The 16,268-nt window shown below is 46.8% G+C and overlaps 1 protein-coding gene across 1 annotated transcript in view; it reads right to left on the bottom strand.

Moving 5' to 3' along the window:
- LOC134926333 (uncharacterized) overlaps nucleotides 1-15,241 on the bottom strand; it is a 48,444-nt gene extending 33,203 nt beyond the window's left edge. The window contains exons 1-2 of the mRNA XM_063920980.1: nucleotides 14,972-15,241; nucleotides 7,662-7,781 (exon numbers count right to left, since the gene is read on the bottom strand). The gene's annotated coding sequence lies outside the window, so the exon portion shown is untranslated. The remainder of the gene's footprint in view (nucleotides 1-7,661; nucleotides 7,782-14,971) is intronic.
- Nucleotides 15,242-16,268: the final 1,027 nt, after the last annotated feature.

Genomic DNA, 16,268 nt, shown 5'->3' with positions numbered 1-16,268 from the left:
TCGGTTGATCGGCAGTTCATGCTACCATATTAGTAACCTACTCTTAGTGCACAGAGACCCCTGAGTATTTACTATATGAGAACACAAGACATTTGCACAGGGGTAATTGCCAAAGTGAAAAGGGCAAACACATATGCATGGACAAATGTACTGCAGGTCAGTATTTTTGTAGCTTTGGAAGTAATTTGGAGTTGGGTACATACCCATTTGCATAGTGAAATATCCACGTTTGACCTGTGCATGCCTACCTCTCAACCAACACTCAGGTGTGGAATGGCTGACCGGTGGTCAGCATACCGGCATCAGAATCCCGGCGGGGGGCGAGTACACCCTGCGGTCGCCACAGCTTCTATTCCCACTCTATGGGTGTCGTGGACACCCACAAATGGGAATAGTCCCTGTTGGTAGGCATGCCGGTCACATGAATACATCCCCCCAACACTCCCTTCCCCACACACAGTACACTACCTCTCACCCTGCATACTCCTCCCCGCAAACACTACTGCAGCTACCCTGCACCCTCTCCATGCACACACTACACTACTTCTCACTGTACACACCCTCCCATGCATACTACTGCCGAACAAGTGGATACCTTTAAATACCTGGGTTCAACTATCAACGGGCAACAGATAGCCGCTACAAGTGACATCACGAGACGCATAGGTTGTGCCACAGCTGCCTTTGCATCTCTGAAAAAAGGCCCCTGGGACCAAAAAGGACATTACCATTGCCACAAAAATTAGGGTATTCAACATATCAGTTAGAACAAATTTACTTTATGGTTCAGAATAATGGCAATACTTAAAAACGACCTAACAAAGCTAGAATGTTTCCAAATGAGGTGCTTTGGAAATATACTTCAGAAAAACGAATGGACCGGAGAAATTAAAACATCCGAAAACTATGCAAAGACCAACCCACAGTTGAATCCTATATTAAAAGACAGCGTTTAAATAAGAATTTACTTACCGATAATTCTATTTCTCGTAGTCCGTAGTGGATGCTGGGGACTCCGTAAGGACCATGGGGAATAGCGGCTCCGCAGGAGACTGGGCACAAAAGTAAAGCTTTAGAACTACCTGGTGTGCACTGGCTCCTCCCCCCCATGACCCTCCTCCAAGCCTCAGTTAGGATACTGTGCCCGGACGAGCGTACACAATAAGGAAGGATTTTGAATCCCGGGTAAGACTCATACCAGCCACACCAATCACACCATATAACTTGTGATCTAAACCAAGTTAACAGCATGATAACAGAGGAGCCTCTAGAAAAGATGGCTCACTACAGCAATAACCCGATTTTTTTTTGGTAACAATAACTATGTACCAGTATTGCAGACAATCCGCACTTGGGATGGGCGCCCAGCATCCACTACGGACTACGAGAAATAGAATTATCGGTAAGTAAATTCTTATTTTCTCTAACGTCCTAAGTGGATGCTGGGGACTCCGTAAGGACCATGGGGATTATACCAAAGCTCCCAAACGGGCGGGAGAGTGCGGATGACTCTGCAGCACCAAATGAGAGAACTCCAGGTCCTCCTCAGCCAGGGTATCAAATTTGTAGAATTTTACAAACGTATTTGCTCCTGACCAAGTAGCTGCTCGGCAAAGTTGTAAAGCCGAGACCCCTCGGGCAGCCGCCCAAGATGAGCCCACCTTCCTTGTGGAATGGGCTTTTACAGATTTTGGCTGTGGCAGGCCTGCCACAGAATGTGCAAGCTGAATTGTACTACAAATCCAACGAGCAATAGTCTGCTTAGAAGCAGGAGCACCCAGCTTGTTGGGTGCATACAGAATAAACAACGAGTCAGATTTTCTGACTCCAGCCGTCCTGGAAACCTATATTTCCAGGGCTCTGACAACGTCTAGCAACTTGGAGTCCTCCAAGTCCCTAGTAGCCGCAGGCACCACAATAGGTTGATTCAGGTGAAACGCTGAAAACCACCTTAGGGAGAAACTGAGGACAAGTCCTCAATTCCGCCCTGTCCGAATGGAAAATCAGATGAGGGCTTTTACAGGATAAAGCCGCCAATTCTGACACGCACTTGGCCCAGGCCAGGGCCAACAGCATGACCACTTTCCATGTGAGATAATTTAACTCCACATATTTAAGTGGTTCAAACCAATGTGACTTTTGGAACCCAAAAACTACATTTAGATCCCAAGGTGCCACTGGAGGCACAAAAGGAGGCTGTATATACAGTACCCCTTTCACAAACGTCTGAACTTCAGGGACTGAAGCTAGTTCTTTTTGGAAGAAAATTGACAGGGCCGAAATTTGAACCTTAATGGACCCCCATTTCAGGCCCATAGACACTCCTGTTTGCAGGAAATGTAGGAATCGACCTAGTTGAAAATTCCTCCGTCGGGGCCTTACTGGCCTCGCACCACGCAACATATTTTCGCCAAATGCGGTGATAATGTTTTGCGGTTATATCTTTCCTGGCTTTGATCAGGATAGGAATGACTTCATTCGGAATGCCTTTCTCCTTCAGGATCCGGCGTTCAACCGCCATGCTGTCAACCGCAGCCGCGGTAAGTCTTGGAACAGACAGGGTCCTTGCTGGAGCAGGTCCCTTCTTAGAGGTAGAGGCCCCGGATCCTCCGTGAGCATCTCTTGAAGTTCCGGTTACCAAGTCCTTCTTGGCCAATCCGGAGCACGAATATAGTGCTTACTCCTCTCCATCTTATAATTCTCAGTACCTTGGGTATGAGAGGCAGAGGAGGGAACACATACACTGACTGGTACACCCACTGTGTTACCAGAGCGTCTACAGCTATTGCCTGAGGGTCCCTTGACCTGGCGCAATACTTGTCGAGTTTTAGAAACATGTGGAAGACTTCTGGGTGAAGTCCCCACTCTCCCGGGTGGAAGTCGTGTCTGCTGAGGAAGTCTGCTTCCCAGTTGTCCACTCCCGGTATGAATACTGCTGACAGTGCTATCACATGATTTTCCGCCCAGCGAAGAATCCTTGCAGCTTCTGCCATTGCCCTCCTGCTTCTTGTGTCACCCTGTCTGTTTACGTGGGTGACTGCCGTGATGTTGTCCGAATGGATCAACTCCGGGTGACCTTGAAGCAGAGGTCTTGCTGAGCTTAGAGCATTGTAAATGGCCCTTAGCTTCAGGATATTTATGTGAAGTGATGTCTCCAGGCTTGACCATAAGCTCTGGAAATTCCTTCCCTGTGTGACTGCTCCCCAGCCTCGCAGGCTGGCATCCGTGGTCACCAGGACCCAGTCCTGAATGTGCGGCCCTCTAGAAGATGAGCACTCTGCAACCACCACAGGAGAGACACCCTTGTGCTTGGTGACAGGGTTATCCGCTGATGCATCTGAAGATGCGACCCAGACCATTTGTCCAGCAGGTCCCACTGGAAAGTTTTTGCGTGGAATCTGCCGAATGGGATTGCTTCGTAGGAAGCCACCATTTTTCCCAGAACCATTTCATTGATGTACTGAGACTTGGCTCGGTTATATGAGGTTCCCGACTAGCTCGGATAACTCCCTGACTTTCTCCTCCGGGAGAAACACCTTTTTCTGGACTGTGTCCAGGATCATCCCTAAGAACAGAAGACGAGTCGTCGGAATCAGCTGCGATTTTGGAATATTGAGAATCCAATCGTGCTGCCGCAACACTACCTGAGATAGTGCTATACCGACCTCCAACTGTTCCCTGGATCTTACCCTTATCAGGGAATCATCCAAGTAAGGGATAACTAAAATTCCTTTCCTTCGAAGGAGTATCATCATTTCGGCCATTACCTTGGTAAAGACCCGGGGTGCCGTGGACCATCCATACGGCAGCGTCTGAAACTGATAGTGACAGTTCTGTACCATAAACCTGAGGTACCCTTGGTGAGAAGGGTAAATTGGGACATGAAGGTAAGCATCCTTGATGTCCCGAGACATCATGTAGTCCCCTTCTTCCAGGTTCGCAATCACTGCTCTGAGTGACTCAATCTTGAATTTGAACCTCCGTATGTAAGTGTTCAAGATTTTAGATTTAGAATCGGTCTCACCGAGCCGTCCGACTTCGGTACCACAACAGTGTGGAATAATACCCCGTTCCCTGTTGCAGGAGGGGTACCTTGATTATCACCTGCTGGGAATACAGCTTGTGAATGGCTTCCAAAACTGCCTCCCTGTCAGAAGGAGACATCGTTCAAGCCGACTTAAGGAAAACGGCGAGGGGGAGACGTCTCGAATTCCAATTTGTACCCCCTGAGATATCACCTGAAGGATCCAGGGGTCTACTTGCGAGTGAGCCCACTGCGCGCTGAAATTCATTGAGACGGGCCCCCACCATGCCTGATTCTGCTTGTAAAGCCCCAGCGTCATACGGAGGGCTTGGCAGAGGCGGGAGAGGGTTTCTGTTCCTGGGAACTGGCTGATTTCTGCAGCCTTTTTCCTCTCCCTCTGTCACGGGGCAGAAATGAGGAACCTTTTGCCCGCTTGCCTACGAAAAGACGGCGTCTTCTTATGTTGAGAGGCGACCTGGGGTACAAACGTGGATTTCCCAGCTGTTGCCGTGGCCACCAGGTCTGAAAGACCGACCCCAAATAACTCCTCCCCTTAATAAGGCAATACTTCCAAATGCCGTTTGGAATCCGCATCACCTGACCACTGTCGTGTCCATAACCCTCTACTGGCAGAAATGGACAACGCACTTAGACTTGATGCCAGTCGGCAAATATTCCGCTGTGCATCACGCATATATAGAAATGCATCTTTTAAATGCTCTATAGGCAATAATATACTGTCCCTATCTAGGGTATCAATATTTTCAGTCAGGGAATCCGACCACGCCAACCCAGCACTGCACATCCAGGCTGAGGCGATTGCTGGTCGCAGTATAACACCAGTATGTGTGTAAATACATTTTAGGATACCCTCCTGCTTTCTATCAGCAGGATCCTTAAGGGCGGCCATCTCAGGAGAGGGTAGAGCCCTTGTTCTTACAAGCGTGTGAGCGCTTTATCCACCCTAGGGGGTGTTTCCCAACGCACCCTAACCTCTGGCGGGAAAGGATATAATGCCAATAACATTTTAGAAATTATCAGTTGTTATCGGGGGAAACCCACGCATCATCACACACCTCATTTAATTTCTCAGATTCAGGAAAACTACAGGTAGTTTTTCCTCACCGAACATAATACCCCTTTTTGGTGGTACTCGTATTATCAGAAATGTGTAAAACATTTTTCATTGCCTCAATCATGTAACGTGTGGCCCTACTGGAAGTCACATTTGTCTCTTCACCGTCGACACTGGAGTCAGTATCCGTGTCGGCGTCTATATCTGCCATCTGAGGTAACGGGCGCTTTAGAGCCCCTGACGGCCTATGAGACGTCTGGACAGGCACAAGCTGAGTAGCCGGCTGTCTCATGTCAACCACTGTCTTTTATACAGAGCTGACACTGTTACGTAATTCCTTCCAACAGTTCATCCACTCAGGTGTCGACCCCCTAGGGGGTGACATCACTATTACAGGCAATCTGCTCCGTCTCCACATCATTTTTCTCCTCATACATGTCGACACAAACGTACCGACACACAGCACACACACAGGGAATGCTCTGATAGAGGACAGGACCCCACTAGCCCTTTGGGGAGACAGAGGGAGAGTTTGCCAGCACACACCAGAGCGCTATATATATACAGGGATAACCTTATATAAGTGTTTTTCCCCTTATAGCTGCTGTATTTTTAATACTGCACGTAATTAGTGCCCCCCCTCTCTTTTTTAACCCTTTCTGTAGTGTAGTGACTGCAGGGGAGAGCCAGGGAGCTTCCCTCCAACGGAGCTGTGAGGGAAAATGGCGCCAGTGTGCTGAGGAGATAAGGCCGCCGAGAAGGGGGCGGAGCCTATCTCCCGTTTTTCTTGTATTCTGGCAGGGGTTAAATTCATCCATATAGCCCAGGAGCTATATGTGATGCATTTATTTTGCCATCCAAGGTGTTTTTATTGCGTCTCAGGGCGCCCCCCCCCCCAGCGCCCTGCACCCTCAGTGACCGGAGTGTGAAGTGTGCTGAGAGCAATGGCGCACAGCTGCAGTGCTGTGCGCTACCTTGTTGAAGACAGGACGTCTTCTGCCGCCGATTTTCCGGACCTCTTCTGTCTTCTGGCTCTGTAAGGGGGCCGGCGGCGCGGCTCTGGGACCTATCCATGGCTGGGCCTGTGATCGGTCCCTCTGGAGCGAATGTCCAGTAGCCTAAGAAGCCCAATCCACTCTGCACGCAGGTGAGTTCGCTTCTTCTCCCCTTAGTCCCTCGATGCAGTGAGCCTGTTGCCAGCAGGTCTCACTGAACATAAAAAACCTAAAACTAAACTATTCACTAAGCAGCTCAGGAGAGCCACCTAGTGTGCACCCTTCTCGTTCGGGCACAAAAATCTAACTGGGGCTTGGAGGAGGGTCATGGGGGGAGGAGCCAGTGCACACCAGGTAGTTCTAAAGCTTTACTTTTGTGCCCAGTCTCCTGCGGAGCCGCTATTCCCCATGGTCCTTACGGAGTCCCCAGCATCCACTTAGGACGTTAGAGAAAAGTGGTTTGGACATGTCTGCCTAAAAGGATACCATACCAGTGCCTAAATACTGTAACACATTCTGGAGGAATGGAAAATAGCACGTGATAAGCTAAAGAAAACATGGCTAAAGTCATTTGCCCAAGATCTTCAACCATTACACTTCCATATGTATGATGCCAAGCAAGCCGCCCTAAACCAGTCCCAGTTACATGTGATTATTAGAGATTCCCTGCCTTTGGCTGTCATAGTGCCAGCAAGCTTACCCTACTGGTGCCAACGACAATTAAGTCACATTATAAAGCGATGACTGATGTTTTCCACACTTCCACAGAACAATATACTGCTTCCCACTGCTGCTACCATTCCTTTCATGTCAGTACCAAAATGGTTGTGGCTTCTACTTCAAAGTCTTGCCTTAACATTGCATTCCTGGGAGTAAAAGGAGGGAAAATAAGTCTCCTCCCTGTCCCTTCCACATTTAAGTCAGACTAATTACAATATCCCTCCCTGAAGTGAATTGCAGACTAAATAAACAAAAAAACACATTCCTGACAATTGAATTCCCGAGAGTTTGCAAATTCCCGACATTCATATTTAAGTCAGACTAATTACAATATCCCTCTCTGAATTGAACTGCCGACTAAAAAACACATTCCTGACAATCAAATTCCCGTGATGCACGGGAGTTTGTAAAGTCAGGAATTTGAAGACAAACTCTCACTGAATTGAATTGTCTGTGGTGAAAAAGGTGCAAATTTAAAGAATCATTTGCTACGCTACACCGACTGGTTCATTCAAACCAGGGGTCTCACGTTGCATGGCATTTTAAGGCTAGATGTATGAGGACACATCTGTACATGAATAATGCAATAATACAAAAGTGCAATTATCACGTGCAAATCAAACCATTTCTCTCATATATGCAGATACAAAAAAAAAAAATACAACAAAAAAATTTACCACTTTAGGTTTAGGCGTTAAAACTTGTAACTTGCAGCACAAACATTGGAAACCAATACACACTATGCATTAAATACACCCATGTGTGTAAGCTAGGCTAATGTATTTAGGTTTCATATACATTTGTTTACATTATTTAAAAAGATAATATACATATGAGAGTGACTTACCGTTCTGCCAAATAAACAAGCGGTCTGTCCAATGTGTGCCGAGACAGATCAGTCAGTAATGGTCAGCCTTTGTTCTTCCAAGGAAGACTTCATATGGTGGTTGACAGAAATATATCCTTTCTGTGGACGGAAAATAAAGTCTTATAACTTGTGCTAATGTTCAGACTGTCCACCAAATATTACAAGTCAGGTGAGGAGTGGCGAGCTAATAGTCACAGAAGAAAACAAACAGAGAAAATGTAAAAAAAAGAAAAAACGGGTGCATCTTAAGACACTGCTGCTATGTGAAGCAACACTCGGTGACACTTTCCACACCTTCATTTACAATTATGTTACAGCCTCATTCCAAAATGGAATAAATTCTAGTGATGAGCGGATTCGGTTTTACTCGGTTTTACTCGGTTCTCAAAACCGAATCTTATTGGCTCACTGATGTCACGTGTTTTGGATAGCCAATAAGATTCGGTTTTGAGAACCGAGTAAAACCGAATCCGCTCATCACTAATAAATTCATGTTTGTCCTCAAAATTCTACACACAATGCCCCATAATGACAACGTGAAAAGTTTTGAGATTTTTGCAAATTATAAAAAACACTATGAAATCACATGTATATAAGTATTCACAGCCTTTGCCATGAAGCTCAAAATTGAGCTCAGGTGCATCCTGTTTCCACTGATTATCCTTGAGATGTTCCTACAGCTTAATTGTAGTACACCTGTGGTAAATTCAGTGAATTGGACATGATTTGGAAAGGCACACACCTGTCTATATAAAGGTCCCACACTTGACAGTGCATGTCTGAGCACAAACCAAGCAAGAAGTCAAAGGAATTGTCTGTAGACCTTCGAGACAGGATTGTCTCGAGGCACAAATCTGGGGAAGGGTACAGAAAAATATCTGCTGCTTTGAAGGTCCCAATGAGCACAATGGCCTCGAACATTCGTAAATGGAAGAAGTTCGGAACCACCAGGATTCTTCCTAGAGCTGGCCGGCCATCTAAACTGAGCGATTGGGAGAGAAGGGCCCTAGTCAGGGAGGTGACCAAGAACCCGATGGTCACCTCCCTGACCGATGTCAGAGCTACAGCATTCCTCTGTGGAGAGAGGAGAACCTTAGCAATCCACCAATCAGGCCTGTATGGTAGAGTGGCCAGACAGAAGCCACTCCTTTGTAAAAAGCACATGGCAGCCCGTCTGGAGTTTGCAAAAATGCACCTGAAGGACTCTCAGACCATGAGAAACAAAATTCTCAGGTCTGATGAGACAAAGATTGAACTCTTTGGTGTGAATGCCAGGTGTCATGTTTGGAGGAAACCAGGCACCGCTCATCGCCAGGCCAATACCATCCCTACAGTGAAGCGTGGTGGTGGCAGCATCATGCTTTGGGGATGTTTTTTAGTGGCAGGAACTGGGAGACTTGTCAGGATAGAGGGAAAGATTAATGCAGCAATGTACAGAGACATCCTGGATGAAAACCTGCTCCAGAGCGCTCTTGACCTCAGACTGGGGCGACGGTTCATCTTTTAGCAGGACAATGACCCTAACCACACAGCCAATATATGAAAGGAGTGGCTTCAGAACAACTCTGTGAATGTCCCTGAGTGGCCCAGCCAGAGGCCAGACTTGAATCCGATTGAACATCTCTGGAGAGATCTGAAAATGGCTGTGCACCTACGCTTCCCATCCAACCTGATGGAGCTTGAGAGATGCTGCAAAGAGCAATGGGCGAAACTGGCCAAAGATAGGTGTGCCAAGCTTGTGGCATCATATTCAAAAAGACTTGAGGCTGTAATTGCTGCCAAAGGTGCATCAACAAAGTACTAAGCAAAGACAGTGAATACTTATGTACATGTGATTTTTTTTTTTTTTTTTTAATTTTAATAAAATTTGCAAACTTTTTTTCACATGGTCATTATGGGGCATTGTGTGTAGAATTTTGAGGGAAAAAATGAATTTATTCCATTTTGGAATAAGGCTGTAACATAACAAAATGTGGAAAAAGTGAAGCGCTGTGAATACTTTCCGGATGCACTGTATGTGTCTGTGTGTATATAAACTAGGGGAGGTCTATATATAATCTTTATTGTACTTATTACACTATTGTACATTTGTGGCATATATAGTATATTTGGGGCTCTGCTGCCCATCACTGAAGAATAAGAATGGGCTCAGTGCAGAGTGAAAAATACCACAAGCCGGGCAATGCAGACTGCAATTACAGATGGTATTTTAAAGATTTGGTACCATAATATATATGTCAAACCCTCCGCCTTATATACTTTTTAATAACTTTTTATTAATTTGTACCATTTTCTCTTTGAAACCCCAGCCCCCTATATTTTTAATTTATTTGTTGCCATCTTTGCCTCAACCCTCTTATAGTATTGTTTTGCAACAGCAGGTACGTATTTTTTCTCTAACGTGATATATACACATACACGTAAAATGTTCTACCAAACATCACCCCTAACCCCAACCAGAAGAACTCTAGTAGTTCAATAGCCGTCACATATTGGCAGCACTTCCCCCCTGCACGTTTCTGGTCACAAGCAGGAAAGAGAGAGAATCAAACTTCACCTTTTCAGGTTTTAGAAAAACTCCAGGTAAGGAAGGTATGGAATATGTAAAACAGAATTAGCTTCATTCACCATGAAAGGATGGTGGCCCTTCTAGCCTACTAAAAGGTATCTCAGTTTTGAAAATATTTTTTCCTACTTGGAAAATTAAGTATGCTAAATACAAAACAAAACAAAACAGAAGAGTAAACATTTAACCAGCACTTGATCCTTATCATCACAATGGTGTCGATTCAGTTTGGCAACTTATGAATAGGGCTGGGAATTAGCTCCCGACGCTATTCAATTCAGCTAAAGTTAAGTCGGCGAAAGCCCATTCTCGCCGACTTAACAGGTAGTTTTGTCGGGAGAACGGGCATTCTCCGACTTAACTACCCGCAGCGATGCTGATTCCCGACAGAATCAGCCTTGCGCCGGCCGCGCGGCAGCACTTTTGTCGGTTTTCTTCTCTCACCCCCCCGGGGATGAGAGAAGAATTCCCGACAATTGCAGGTAACTAGCAGCAGAATTGAATAGCGTCGGGAGCTAATTCCCGGCGCTATTCATAAGTTGCCGAATTGAATCGACCCCAATGTGTCTGTATACCCCTTTCACACCGCAAAACCTGGGTTCGACCCCGTATTACCCCTTTCACACTGCCAATGCCGGATCCCACCCGGGAATTGATAACGGGTCCTTCCCGGGTGGGATCCGGCATTGGCAGCTGCTGCAGGCTTTCCTGACCCGGCAATAAGACAGGCGGGTTGCCATAGCAGCGGGGGGCGGAGGTGGCACTGGGAGATGAGCTCATCTCCGCGCCGCCTCTCCCTATCTAGTAAACGAGTCCAGGGTCGCATCGACCCGAGAGCCCGTTTACGCAGCCACTGACCCGGTATTCAACTCAAGCATTCCCATAATTGTCCCTTTAGTACCTACATGCTTCTGTATTTTATGAAAAGCTTTTCTGTACTATGGGGGTAATTCTGAGTTGATCGCAGCAGGAATTTTGGTAGCAGTTGGGCAAAACCACGTGCACTGAAGGGGAGGCAGATATAACATGTGCAGAGAGAGTTAGATTTGGGTGGGGTGTGTTCAATCTGCAATCTAAATTGCAGTGTAAAAATAAAGCAGCCAGTATTTACCCTGCACAGAAACAAAATAACCCACCCAAATCTAACTCTCTCTGCAAATGTTATATCTGCCCCCCTGCAGTGCACATCGTTTTGCCCAAGTGCTAAAAAATTTCCTGCTGCGATCAACTTGGAATTACCCCCTATATTATGCTATGTATCTGTTAAGCGCCTCGAGTCCTATTGGAGAAAGAGCGCTATATAAATAAAATTATTATTATTATTATTATTATTATTATATATAGTTGTTCCTAAATAATAACCACTGTCATGAGTAATACCCCTTTCACACCGCAAATATATCCCGGGATATTGCCGGGTCGAGCTGCTGTCTAAAAGAACCACTTTTGAATATCCCGGGTCGAGTAACCCTGCATTTCAACCCGGTATAAAAGCAGTGTTATACCCCTTTCACACTGCCAATGCCGGATCCCACCTGGGAATTGGAAACGGGTCCTTCCCGGGTGGGATCCAGCATTGGCAGCTGCTGCAAGCGTTCCCGATCCGGCAATATGCCGGGCGGGTTGCCATAACAGCAGGGGGGGGGGCAGAGTCGGTGGTGAAGGCGGAGCTGGGAGATGAGCTCATCTCCGCGCCGCCTCTCCCCATCTAGTAAACGGGTCCCGGGTTGCATTGACCCGGGAGCCCGTTTACACAGCCACTGACCCGGTATTCAACCCGGGTATAACACTGCTTTATTCCCGGGTTGAATTGCCGGGTCAGCCGACCCGCGATTTCGGCAATGCCCGTTTCACACCGCATGCCGACCCGGCAATATGCCGGGTCGATACCGGGTTATTTGTGCGGTGTGAAAGGGGTATAATTTGAACCTGGGTCCGACCCGGGTCGGACACGGGTCAGACGCTTTCACACTACACTTTCAACCCGGGTTATTGCAGGGTTGGCTCCTTTTAACTCAACCCGGGTCAGCAATTAAAACACCATGGATGTCATTTTAAATGGACTTTTTTTGGCTCAGAAAGATGAGGTGTCAGAAGGGGACAAAAGGAGAGGGTGGGGACAGCTCACATCACTGCAGGAATCATGGCTGACAGAGCTATGTTTTTATACACAATTGCATCTGTTCCAGTAACTTACCTCCCAACTGTTCCGATTTTCACGATTTTTGGGGGGACTGTCCCACCCCAGAGCTGCAGTGTCCCGCGGTGGGGGTGGGGTGGGGGGTAGTTGGGAGGCTCCTGTCACTGCTGCTCTGCTTTGCAGAGCAGCGGTGAATAGACGCTGTGCGCATGCACAGGTGACAGAGGGATAATGGGCTTAGAGAGCGCTGGGCATGCCCCCTCAGTGACGGTACAAGGGGGTGTGACTCGCGATTGAGGCTTTGCCACGAGGCCACACCCCTTTCATATAGGTCACACACCCTTTTTGGGTGCACTTAGCGCGCGCCAAGGTCCCTCTTTGTGCTTTTAATAAGTTGGGAGGTATACAGTAAGCTGCCTGGCAATCTCTGCCTCACCCCTAATTCTTAATAGCTCTAATGCTCTCTGTTCTCTCCTGTGTAGCAGGACTCAGGCTGATGACATCATCAAGGCACACAAAGAACAGCCAATCAGCATGTTTACATGAATGCAGGGTTGAATAACCCGGGTTGGACTCTTTAGAGTGCACATTGACCTGGGTCCAACCCGTGTATAATACCCCTTTCACACCGCACAAATAACCCGGTATCGACCCGACAACACGGGTCGGCGTGCGGTATGAAAGGGGCATCCTTACCCGGCAATTCAACCCGGGTATAAAGCAGTATTATGCCCGGGTTGAATACCGGGTCAGTGGCTGCGTAAGCGGGCTCCCGGGTCAATGCGACCCGGGACCCGTTTACTAGATAGGGAGAGGCGGCGCGAAGACGAGCTCATCTCCCAGCTCCGCCTCCACCACTGACTCCGCCCCCCCCCCCGCTGTTATGGCAACCTGCCCGGCATATTGCAGGGTCGGGAAAGCTTGCAGCAGCTGTCAATGCCGGATCCCACCCGGGAAGGACCCGTTTCCAATTCCCAGGTGGGATCCGGCATTGGCAGTGTGAAAGGGGTATAACACTGCTTTTATACCGGGTTGAAATGCAGGGTTACTCGACCCGGGATATTCAAAAGTGGTTCTTTTAGACAGCAGCTCGACCCGGCAATATCCCGGGATATATTTGCGGTGTGAAAGGGGTATTACTAATTTTGACTTCTCCCTCCAAAGCTTCCCCATCACCCAACTAAATATGAATAACGCTTTTTTTGGGAGCAGACACCCTAAACAAATGTATATCAAAAGTTGAGTATTTAAAGCACACTGTCCAGTTGGCTGCAATATATTTCAATTATTTGCACTTTCTTACTTAATAAACCTCAGTAATTATGAAGTTTACAGTGATACATTATTCCAGAACTATCAACAGCATGGTATTTTATATTTCAAAGTGCAAATTGAGAACTAGAAACTTTATGATTACCACAAAAGAAACCATTTCAGCATTTACAGATTTAAAAAAACAAAATGCTGAACTTTTCTTGATGCACAGAGCATAAGGAGAAAACAAAATGCTCCTGTACCCCAAATGTGCTCCCCTGATCATTCTACAAAGTTGTCCACATTACAATTAATGATATGCAAGACACCACCATGGTAACTCAGACATATTTATGAAAAGTGAATGAGCATAGGAGGTAAACACCACACATATTGGGGGGAATTTAATTGTCCCGCTGCCATGGGATTTAAATGCTGCCAGTGGCACCCCTTCTCTCACCCTTCGCCCGGCTGGCCGTATGCCCGATTTGCAGTAAAGTGCATGCTACCCTATGGAGTAGCAAAAACTGCTGTGCGAGATCCTATCACCGTAAAATGCAGCGTGTGCCGTGCAGATTCAGTTGAGCAAATGATTCGCCGGCAATTGAATTTCCCCCATAAACTGGTAGAGCTGAAGTGCATCCTGTAAAGCTGGGGTATGCAGCCTGGGGTACTCCAGCCGCTGTATAGCTACACATCCTAACAACCACTGCCATAGTTTTACCGGGAGGCAATCAATTTGCCGACTGTAGGGATCCCGGCGGTCAGGATACCGACGCCAGAATCCCGCCAGCCGGAATACCAGCTCACAGGGGCTATTCCCACTCGTGGGTGTCCACGACACTCAGAGTGGGAATAGATTCTGTGGCGGGCACAGTGAGCCACCCTGCCCGCAGGGGCCTCATAGCACTTGCCCTGCTGCCGGCCTTCTGGTGGTTGGGATGTCGCTATTGGGATACTGACAGCCAGCATCCCATCCTCTGGGATTACACTTGTATTCCGTTTTACCATGCATAACAGCATAACTGTGGCAGGATACGCTGGGTGTGAAGTTTCACAGCAGCTGAAGTGCCACAGGTTGCCTACCCACCTCCCTCCTATAAAGTAACACAGTAATGACATTGCAGCAGCTGAAGCCCACTTCCAGCACCCACGGGTACCAGCCCCACCTCCTGCACCCACGGGTATCAGCCCCACTTCCTCTACCCAGTGGTACAGTACCAACCACACCTCCTGCACCCACGGGTGGCAGCCCCCTCGATATCAACACCACCTTCTGCAGACAATGGCACCAGGCAGCAGCACTTACAGTACTGGACACTAACTCACCTCCCTTCACGTGTCCCGCTTCACACAGTTCCACACCTCAACACGCAGAGAACAACAAGTTCCCAACATTCCACGCAGGACTGACTACCCAGCATGCACTGCTCCGGCCTAGCTGTTGTTAAAGCGGCAACGCCGCAGTGACGTAGAACGGTAGGAAAGGGAGATGGTAGCGTCTAGTTTGTCTTTGTGCTAAGGACCTGTGAGAAGCTGCATTTGGCTCTGCTAGGGGGATGTGTCGCTTAGACAGCAGCCACGGCTTTGTGCAGCGGTTACCAGCGCAGTGATGTCTGTTCAGCGTTTACAAAACTAATTGTTCTCCTCGGGAGATAGAGGTTCTATTAGTATACTGGGATAAGCAAGTGATCGGGTGCCTGCAATTCATATTTCTGCCATTAGAGGGCTCTAGATGTGTCTATAATAAAATCAATATTTTAGGGATGTTATCAGTCTGTGACTGATTTTTCTGTTTTCAAAGTGTACAGCATTTGTACGCTAATTACTAAATATGGATCTATGGGAAAAAAGTAAAAATAAATAAATTATATATATATATATATATATATATATATAAGTTTACAACGAATCAATCAGCGGCACTCAGAGACTCATGGCTGTCCCAGTCTCTGAGTGCCTCTGATTGATTTGTTGTAAACTTCTGGACGCATGCCCCAGAGGGCACCAGAGCATTATTGTATCTTTATGGAGAGTGCCGATCCGAGCCATTCCTATATATATATATATATATATATATATATATATAATGTTTTATTTTAATATTACCGGTATTTTCCATGCATTATATTGCTTAATCCTTGCTAGGAAGATGGATTTATCGATTTTAATCATATGGGATAATGATATCTGAAGCCGCTTCTAGTGGGATTATGGATGCATCAGCAGCTGAATTAATGCTTTGGGGGTCCAAGGCACTTAAAACAACTAGGGGCATAAATATTTTAGGGGCATAAATATTTCTTATTGGGTTTTAGACTCAGTAATTATTATTTCTTATTGCTGCTTATCGCTGCAATAAATAACAGATCGGTGGGATGTACCAAAAACTCACATGGAGGGCCGCCGATAGGAATCTGGCACAGGGCTAGTCCGCCCCACATGCCATGCCCTTTCAGAGCATAGTGTTATCAATAAAGAATGGGAGCATGAAAGATGCTTACAATTTATTTTGGGGGTGACTTTATTTGTGATTTAAAAAATTATAAAAGTGGTGAAAGCTTGAATGGTTTATCACTCATTAATATTCAATGTTGTACTCTTACTGACCAGATTATATTCCACT

Source organism: Pseudophryne corroboree, chromosome 1 (genome assembly GCF_028390025.1).
Source record: "Pseudophryne corroboree isolate aPseCor3 chromosome 1, aPseCor3.hap2, whole genome shotgun sequence".
Lineage (NCBI taxonomy): Eukaryota > Metazoa > Chordata > Amphibia > Anura > Myobatrachidae > Pseudophryne > Pseudophryne corroboree.
This window is presented reverse-complemented; position numbering and strand designations above follow the sequence as displayed.